At 44.6% G+C, this 10725-nt stretch overlaps 1 pseudogene; it reads right to left on the bottom strand.

The window, feature by feature from the left end:
• Positions 1 to 7689: 7689 nt before the first annotated feature.
• Positions 7690 to 10432, bottom strand: LOC124648918 (annotated as a pseudogene).
• Between the last annotated feature and the right edge of the window lie 293 nt (positions 10433 to 10725).

The following is a 10725-nucleotide window of genomic DNA, read 5'->3' as shown; positions in this document are numbered from 1 at the left end:
AAGCAGCAGGAAGAGATGAGCGCGTCGACGAAGAAACCTCTACTTCAGTCTCTTTTTCAAGAGAAGCCGCGGATTTATGGGAATCCCCGACTCCACTTTCAGGGCGAGAAGCACCCTGGTTGTCGTCGGTGACAACAACCCGTTCTTCGACTTCCCCACCCTCGGGAAGGGGAGGAAGAGAAGATAGAACAAGGTGACCCTGTAGAAAATAAAGAAAATCGACAACAGTTATATTTCACTACAAGTAAAAATAGTCGCCATAAAAATAATTCGGGAAGAAGGTATAATAGCGGCGAAGAACAAAATACCTCGGGAAGAGGATTGGCGCGACAAAATGGCGCAACCTTGCAAGAAGTTGGAATGGTGTCCTTCTTGCTAAGCTTGGAGATTCTTCGGATTAGCTTCTCCAAATCTTTTGCAGAAAGATCCGTGGAGAGCCTCTCGACATCTTCATCACCAGCGTACATCCAAAGGGGATTTTTTCGAGCCTGCAGAGGCTGCATTCTAATCCTAAGGAAGTAAGCTGTGATTTGGATACCCGAAAGCTCCTTGCCACGGGTACTCTGAAGTTCACGGATGCGAGTCATCAGCGCCTCTGTCGCCAATTTCTCTTCTTCGGAAGCTTCAGCATCCCAGGAGCGGCGGCGAAGAATTTTGGCTTTTCCGTCGAAAGGGGCGATGTTGTACTCTATCGAGTCAGAGCCTTCCTCGTGTACATACAGCCACCTCTTGCGCCAGCCTTGGACAGAGTCAGGAAATTTGACGTCGAAATAATCAACGTCAGAACGAACACAGATGACGCCGCCGCCAATATTATAGGCGACGCCGTGGGAGCCATTACGGCGGAGACAGAAAATGCGTTTCCACAGAGCCCAGTTAGGTTGGACTCCGAGAAAGCATTCGCACAATATGATAAAAATCGACACGTGCAAGATGGAATTGGGCGTCAGCTGGTGAAGCTGAAGCCCATAAACAAAAAGAAGACCCCGGAGAAACTCGTGGATAGGAGGGGAAAGACCGCGGATAAGATGGTCAACAAAACTAACCCGGTACTCCATTGGAGGCTTTGGGTAGCTTTCCTCGTGGGGGAAGCGCGAGGGCATCTTTCTCCTTGGTGAATCCCAACCTCTTCAGCAGGTTCATGTCTTGATTGGAGATCTTGGATCTCTCCCACTCCAGATCTTCGGCGGCCATTGGAGATTGTTGGAGCGTTGGAGTATGCGTATTGTGGGGAAAGATGATTTCCACTCGAGGAGAGCAGAATAACACAAGCTCGGAGGAGCGCGCAAGGCAATGGGCGCAATGGAGGATTTTTGGCAGAGGCGCAGATGGGCGGAGTGAGTGAAAGCAACGGAGAGGAAGAAGATGATGGAATTAAATAGAGGTGCGGTGAATTGACGCAGCCGATCGATGAAAAATTTACGGCGTAGATGGATTACACGTGGACAAGGGGTAAAAATGGCTTTTCACGAGAAAAGAAACGACGAGAGGGCACAGATGCGTGCGCGGAAAAAGTGGAGGACGTGTGTCCCCCACTTGCACGACGTGTCAATCAGATGGGGAATTTGGACCCACAAGGCAGTGAGAGGAGCGGTTTTCGCATGTTTCCAATACAGAAATCGTGGCTATCATCAGCAATGACGTCATCATGGTAAAAGAAAAGCTCGACTATGAAGCTGGGAGAGATTATCGACAACGCAAGATGATTTCGAGAGCCTTTGATCAAATACAAGTTTTTGCCCAAATGCTCGGGGGCTACTTTGGAAAAATAGAAAACTTCGAGTATGACAAGATAGAAATGGCGAGAGCCTATGACCAAATGCAAGCATTTGTTCATAGCCTCGGGGGCTACTCCCATCGGGAGCGCTGGACACGCACCCGATAAATATAAAAATATCGAGAAGGATAATAAATATAGCGGCAGAGGATATTAAACTGTGGAGCCTACACCCAAGCACAAGTTCTTGGCTGTAGCCTCGGGGGCTACTCCCATCGGGAACGCTGTTCGCGTGCCCGATGAATCTTGATTAAAATAAAGAAACGAAGTGAGTATATTTCGAGTTACACGAGATAACTCTACATATACTCCCATCGGGAAGGCAAAATAAGTCATCAAATATGACTCGATAAAATGTGCTATTCCAACAGCCGAAAAGCACTCGACAATATATTCTCACAGCGCTAAAAGTCGCGATAAAATCTCTGAATGCCGCAAAACTTTGCGAAGGTAAGACCCCAGATCCGTTACGAGCGGCGTGGCACCGTCTCGACCGGCGGATTGCTACTTTTTTCCGTATCAACGGATGCGAAGAAAAATCCTAACGGACGCGTTAGGTACCCGATAAAATATGACGGGGACTCGACAGAATGGTAAGACCTTAAGCGGCACCTGTCGAAGTTTACACCGGTATCCCGAGATCATGTCCGGGGACGTGATCTTGAAGTAGGTTTTGCGGATTGCCACTAGAGCGAGTTAACTAGTACCGATCCAGTCGGATGAACTAGCCCCAACTACCGTTATCCCTGTACAAAATAGTGTTTGCATATCGAAAGATTATGTAATGAGTAAAATTGGAGATTTTCCCTGATTCTTCGATTCAAGAAAAATCTCGGGGGCTACTGACATAGGCATTCCCAATGGGCATGCCAAAGATGGTACCCGGGGTTTACTAAAGGCCCAGGACTCGAAGAATAAGAAGACTTGGAAGCCCATTTAGTGTTAAGGAAAGATAGTTTGTATTAGGAAAGATAGAGATTTGTAATCTTACGGGTTGGGTACGAAACCCTCCCGAACTCTGTAACTTGTGTATTACGAAAGCCTCGGCTCCGCCTCCTATATAAAGGGGGAGTCGAGGGACAAAGAGAGGATCGAATCTACTATCAACATAACCCTAGTTTTCACAATCGTCGAGTACTTTTCGCCTGAAACCTTCGAGATCTACTTGCCCTCTACTTCTAGCAAAACCCTAGTCTACAATCTGTAGGCATTGACAAATTAATCCTTTGTCACTCTCCCCGTCGGTCAAGGATTTGTCATCCTCGGACCAGACGGAGGAGTCGTGGTCTTCGTTGTCCCACGCCGTTGGGGCAAGGATGTCGTACGCCGCCTGCGTACCCCACTCCGGTGTCGACTCTCGAAGGGGAGAGGACACGTAGGAAAGACCCGATGAAGAGGAGGAAGAAGAAGAAGACATGGTGGCAGAGGAGGGCTTTTGGGAGTGCTAATGCGAAGGGGATGAAGAAGGGAACTGCAGGATGCGGTTAAAATGGAGGTGATATAGTAGAGATTTAATGCTCAAGCAGTTTTCGAGGATATGGTGCCAAAACTGTCAAATCGTGCGGAGAAGTTGAGAAGGCAAAGCATCATGATGAAGAATACTGCGACGGTTCTGCTCTGCCACGATATGACCCTTCGAAGGAAAAACAGAGTGGTTTTAAAATTATCATTGCCAAAACCAGGGGGGCATGTGTTATCACCAGATTTTGGCCAAATCAGGAGATGGGCCGTAAGTGAAGATGGGCTTGAAAGATATACATGTGAAGCGTCTTTGAAGCGGCCTTGCGCGAAGAGTTTGGGCTAGATTGCCCGTGTATCTGTAAATATAGTAGATCGTATCTTAGTTTAGAATTAAAAGGTAGAGTTTAACCCGTGCACGATTAGGTGCACGCCCGAATTAGAAAGTCCCTTGGACTATAAATATGTTCTAGGGTTATCGGAAAAGGAGGACAATCACGTTCACAACAAACACAAATCAGGCGCATCGCCACCCCTTCTTTCGAGGGTTTCTTCCGGGTAAGCATCATGCTGCCTAGATCGCATCTTCCGATCTAGGCAGTACACGTTTATTCGTTACCTTGTGTTGCTCGTGCTGAAGTGTTGTTGATGGCGAGTAGCACTATTTATCTTAGATGTTTTGGGGCTTGCATGGATGCTTTTCTTACGCATATCTGCTTAGCTATGCCGTCCCTCGATATCTAGCTGCCCTTATACCTATCTAGGTGTAAGGGCAGCGCCTTGCTTGTTCGTTATTTAGTAGATCCGATCTGTTATAGTTGCTCCTTGATTCTTCAAGGATTGGTTTAATATCTGTATGGTTAGGCCTTGCAAACGGGTTGAACGATCCGGTAGTACGTAAGGTATGGTTTGTTAGTCCTAAGAGGGATGTTCCGGGAATTAACTTAATGTTGGTTTTTAGGCCTCTTTTAGGGTTAGTTTTCCATTATCTTTCGTGTCTATTAGGCTCAACTACGCGTAGGATGTTCCGATCATACGGTGAAAACCCTAAACTGTCGTAGATTGGTTTAACTTTATATTGATCAAGCAGGAGCCCCATGTCATCGTTAACCCGACGCAAACCATGGGGCGATCGGCTCTTTGAGCCGATCCACAGGGCAACCTGAGAGCCGATCGGGCTCGTATTTAATGTTTACGTGTCTGCCATGCAGGAAACTAATCGAAGAAATCCAACACCTTCCTGACCAGGTATAGGTCAGGTGGCACGTCCTTGCAACCGCTGGGACGTGTGCCGGAACATTTGCGGGACGACGTCGAGGGACCAGGGCCCCCTGCAGTCTTGGAAGCCTCCCGGCTCTTCGTGTTGCTTAACCACTGCTCGCCGGTGGGTTTTGGCAGGCAACACATTCCAATGCACCTTCCTATAATATTGATCAAATTTCGAATCCATAGAAAAGCAGTGAAAATCGCAATTACAAATTATGCATATGTCTCCAATTTGGATCAAAGTTCTAGCTTGTATAAAGACCCTGAAGTCTATGTGTAAATCATGATGTGCTAACCTTATAAGAGATATTCCTTTTTATTTTTTATTTCTTTCTGTGAAATTTCTCGTGTTTCTATAGAAGCGGATAGTTCTGCTATATAGATGTTTATTGCTTGTATACTTATCCTTCGTATGCCATGATAATGTTGTGGGGACAAAACTTTGCCATGACAATAAAAGAGCGGTAAAAAATAGGCTAAGATTAAGAAAGATGGGTACATGGCAATCACAGAAAACACATGATGTTGCCTATAATCCCAATTCCCAAGTCCCTTTAGAAGAGAAGAGATCATTCATTTGCAACCGAACTGAGCCTCCCATGAAAAAATAACCACTTTTTGTGAGAATAACTTGCGAGTGTTAGACAATTTAGAAAAAAAAGACTACATATTTGTAGGGCACATAGTTTTATCTTAACAATAATGTATGACTATTAAGTGTTCGAATGGGAGTCATGTATTGAATAATATACCTCGCGGTTAATAACAATAAAATCCAATTCATATAGGGAAAGCATCGACTAACAGGTTTAGCTGATTTTGGGGCTCAGGTTAACACGTCACTTCCAAGAAATCAACAATATTGATACCAACCACTAAATGATACCATGTTACCTATTTCTAAATGGTACGGACTCCGAGTTGCACACATGAAAATGGTAATGGAAAGCAAACCACCAAAGTGGATACGTGTCACCACAATGTTAATTCATAAATAGGCTTAAAAAGTTAAGAAAATTCGAAATTGTTGAGCTTTAATATAGTACCTATGAGACACATACCAAAATGCAAGCGTTCACTAGTACACTAACAAATGGACTCATCTTAACATGAAGCGCAGGTGTTATAGTAGGGAATATGACCGAAGGTTTGGCTCGGAACTCCCTCCATCTGCATCAACGAGTGGACGGATATTATACACTATATACAATGGCTAAACATATTAGTGGTCCCTAAGTGTTTCAGCTACTGTAGATGCATCTATTTTCCTTATTTTCTTCCATAGTTGCATGACAGGTGTTGGGCTAGTGGATGCATGTAAAATGTATACATGAACTTTGTAGTTTATTGATATATATTTCAACATATTTGCAACATATATGATGTTATATTCATGTTTTACATTGATTTACCAATGGTTTCCTTTATTTGGATTATAACTTTTCGAAATAGAAAATCTTGTGTTATATTTTTATTTTTACTTTCACCTAAACGAAGTTAAATTGAGCTAGAACTTCAGGGCTATAAGTTGGCGCGGTATATGACGCTGCCGCCGCGTTGTAAACCGTTGCCGCGCGCCGAAGCGATTTTCCACCGCCGGGTGCGCCATTTTGCAGCGCGCATTGGCGCGGTAAAATAGCACCTCCGCCGGACGCGCCATTTTGCAGCGCGCGGGCGCGGCGCAAATAACAAACACACACATATCCAACAAGATCAAATAATTGTATAAAATTTCAAAATAAAATTTACCATCCAAATACAATACATTGTTAACAACAATAATTCACACCAAATACAACACGTCCAACATACAACAATACAACATAGTTTTGAGACAATACAACACATAGTTTTCGAACAAAAACAACAGGTATGCAACTATTATTGTCCATTCCAATTCCACCATTCTTCCATGAGATCTTTTTGAAGCTCATCATGTGTGTAGTTGCACCGAATGGTATGGTATGAGGCAATGAACCGGGCAATCCTATGTGCGGACCTCCTCACTTGCACGGGAACCCCCATCAAATGGTATGAGGCCGGCCGACGGAGGTGCATACCTTGCGAGCAAATGGGCGAGCACCATGGACGCGCCATATTGCTAGCGAGCTCAAAGACGATGACGACGACATGTCGACGGCGGCTCGGAGGAGAACGCGACGCCGGCGGGAAGGGGGACGCGGAGGAGGAGCGCCGACTACAGCCCGTCGCTGGCGGCGGCGCGAGCGCCACAGTGCGGCGGAGCGGCCTCTGCTGCCAGGAGGGGGTGCGGGCGAGGCGGATCTACGCCGCGGCGGCGCACATCAGCGGGGGCGGCGACGGATTCGACCGGCGGCGGCTGGATTTCGCGCCGGCGGTAGGTGGGGAAATGAGGGCGGGGGAAATTTCCAGCCGTTGGCTTTTCGCGCGGGCGCGGAGCGTTGCCGCGCGCTGTAGCCGACGCGTCAGATATGCCGCTCCGGTTTGTGCAAAACGCCGCGCGCCCTAAAATTTTTACAGCGCCGCGCCGTTTACCGCGCCTGCTGAAGCGCCTGATTCCCTCGCGCGCGCGGTATACTTGCTTTTCTTTTGCAGCGCGGCCTATATAGCGCGCCTGTTGAAGATGCTCTAAGACTCCACCGTGTTGAGATCTGCTCAGATGAAGGACCTTTGAACCACTGTTCACCTGTTCTAACATTACCTTTGCGTGAGGCAATTTATCACGTCCGGTTTTGTGAACTGACATGAACAAGCAGGCGAAACAGCGAGTAACAATTTTTTTCAGAGATGCAACTGACTTCCGACCATCATATGTACTTAAGTCGTAGGGTAACCCGTTTGGGTCATTTTCCATCACTTCTGTAATTCTGTTATGGACTGTGTTTCCAAGAGAGACAGATGCAAAAATAAAGAATCTGCACAAATTATGCGTTTTTCGCAACAGCCATCGGTTTATGTACTCAAGTCTGGCTTTCACTCTGCTTAGCTACTAAGTGATTGCTCTTTTTTCTTTTTCTGAAATGAAAGCAACATCAGCTAGACAGACAATTGATAAGAGGCCGAGCAATACAAAATTCCACAAGTAGCAAATACCATTTGAGAAAGAAAAGGACCAGACACACAAGAAATTTCTCATGCAGACGAATTTGCAAATACCAGAAAATGCTGTATTCCTAGTGCAAAAATCGACATGGTCCAGCAGAAGTTCATCACGTATAACACCAGGGCCATAGCCTTGCTTAGGAACACATACAGCCAAGGCGTGGAAAACTTTCAAACTTAGGAGTTTCACATGAGGCCGTTACGCAAAACAGATTTTCATCAACATCTCCATATCCGCCACTTCTTAAGTTCTAATCCTTGCATTACTATGCACAAGTAGTATATTATTCTCAAATGAGACTGTTTTACTGCAGTAGACTGTCCTTGGTGCACAAAACCTGGCCTTGTTTTTGAGATTCCTTCCTGGGCTTCAGTTGGCGTTCTTGTAGATCCTGAAAGTGACAAACACGGTAGCAGCAGCTGCAACAACAGCGAGAGTGGCGTAGGTGTCCTTGGCCTCCCAGGTCTCGAACCAGTTGGGCATCTGGCAAATCTTCATGTGCCCCTTCTTGCCGCTTTCTTTGTCGGTCTCTGTCGTAGAGCTCTTGTCGTTCTCCTCAGCTGGAACACTCTTGTCCTGTTTTTCTTCTGGCTGATCACTTTGGCAGCAGGTAAAGCCTCCTCCATGCCCTGGCAGCATCCACCTGCAGGTGCAGGGCTGCAAGCGGCACCATTGGTTCCATTTGCTTCCTTGGCGCTTGATTCTTCTCCAGTCACTCCATTTGTCATGTGCTTCAGCTCCAAAGCTTTCTTCTGTTGCTCTTCAGTCATACCCAACTGACCCCTGTCATGATAGGATAGCACTGGTAAGCAGGGATTTGGTTACCGGGCGGGATTTCTGGTTACCGGGCGGGAACCGGACTTCCCGACCCCCCTCGGGAAACCGGTATACCGGCCAAAAAATCCCGAATTTTTTGACTTTTTCTGAAATTTTTGAATTTTAACAAAATTCCTCTATAAATTGTCCTGCCGAGGAATTTGAATTCAAATTTTGATTTTCGAATTCGTCCGGTAACCGGTCGGGATTTTCCGGTTACCGCGGTAACCGGCAATCCCGACCCCCCTCGGGATTTTTTTTCATTCGGGACCCAAAACCTTGCTGGTAAGAACCACACTTAAAAGAAAGGTACCCCCAGCTATGGAGCAAACATAGGGCAAAAGATCAATTAAACATGAACAAGACATATCAGGGCTTTATACAACGTTTGTGAAACAAGATAGAATATTCTGTTATCGGTTCAGTGACAAGGAGACAAACCATTCTAAGGCAAAACTTTAATTTCTGAAGCTATTGCAAATAAACAATCAAGAACATTTGGAAATACAACACTATCAATATGGCATCACACGAGCAGAATAACTCATACAAATAAGTGCTTCGACATAATTCATAGGAAACAAAACACAATAAAGTATTCCTGAAATAAGAAAAAAATGGAGCCACGGCGAGTAAAAACAACCTACAACAAGTTTATCTAATATGCTCTTCTAAGATGCGTTGGTTTACTTTACAATAATGCTCAATAAAAGAAGCATCAAATGACAGGCTTTTCTCCGAGTATGTAACTAAAGATTATGGTACTCCCTCCAATCCATATTGATCGGAGGGAGTACTTAAAGTATCTGACTTCATTTCGAAACAGAGTACCTACAGTGCTGTAGACATACCTGAACTATAACACACATCATGCAGATTTTATAATATTACTATCAGACCCATAGACCATTGATTAGACACAGAATCTATGTTGTACATTTGCATAAGCATGACAGTGCCCAGATACAACAGCAAGAGGATACATGAACTATAACACACATCATGCAGATTTTATAATATCATTATCAGAACCATGGACCATTGATTAGACACAGAATATATGTTGTACATTTGCATAAACATGACAGTGCCCAGATACAGCAGCAAGAGGACAAGGATGCAGAATCGGAAATGTTAATTGCCCCCAATGACACTATGAAACATGAATGCAGGTGATGGAGAAAACATATACGTATATAGTTAAAAGAGGAAGCATACCTCCATAGATGGTCCACGATCTCTCCTTGTCCAATATGTTTATGCAGCAGCACAGGCACGTCATCAGGAGAAACATAACCATACCTAGAATTACAAATACAGTGAGTAATGGCTTGCTTTTAACAGAGTAAATTTAAAACAGAGAGTTCTTCAGGATGGCATCAAGATTATTAGTGCATAAGACTGTAAATTTTGTTATGTTTCCTGGTTCTTACCAATGACCTGTCACTTCTCCCTTGGCATCTGAACTGAATATGATGACATTTCCTGCATACTTGTGACCTCCCACATGTGAGCATGGACTAACAGCCACCTGGCCATCGAGACCTTGGGCTTCAATCTCCTCCTTGAACCTTGTAATCAAAGCAGGACCACAAACACCACACCTTTTATCCCTGCTTCCATGGGCGCAGACAAAAACATAGGAACCTTTTATAGCCTCAGGAGATCCAGGAAGCCATTCAACATTTTTCACGAGTACTTCTTCAACAAAGTTGTCGACATCAAAGTGGGTCAGCCCTCTACAAACATCAGGTGTTGAATAAAATAATTAGTTGAGTATATATTCCATCACCTAACAGAAGAAAGGGAAATACTGCATGTTTATTTGTTTACAGCCTTTGCAGCTACCTGTATCGGATCATATCAGGAAAGATCAGCACGTCTCCAAGGGATGACTCAGTGCCATCTTCTCCTTCACAAATGGTCAGCTTGGTCTGAGAAAGGTAGAATAGACAACTCATTAGTAATAATAAATACAATATGGGAAAGTCTTGTCTATTAATCTAATCCCAAGATGGCTTGTGCACAAGTTACACCCCTAATTAAAATGACAAGTCACACTGCTGAATCATGGGTCACACTAGGATCAGATACGCGTACATTTGAAATATGAAAGACATTTAAAAGGACAAGAAAAAATATAAAAAACATCGGTCAAATAACACATATTGAATTAATAATGAAATATGAAAAAGGAAAGAGCATAAGGCAGTAACTATCTTAGGAAGATTCAAAGTAATACTGCATAATATCACCCTAGATTCTCAGAAGTTGTAGAAATGCTCAACAATGCCAGTGTCATACCCCAGGGGTGCTTACTAGTTAT

The sequence above is a fragment of the Lolium rigidum genome, chromosome 4 (assembly GCF_022539505.1).
Source record: "Lolium rigidum isolate FL_2022 chromosome 4, APGP_CSIRO_Lrig_0.1, whole genome shotgun sequence".
In the NCBI taxonomy this organism is placed as follows: Eukaryota; Viridiplantae; Streptophyta; class Magnoliopsida; order Poales; family Poaceae; genus Lolium; species Lolium rigidum.
This window is presented reverse-complemented; position numbering and strand designations above follow the sequence as displayed.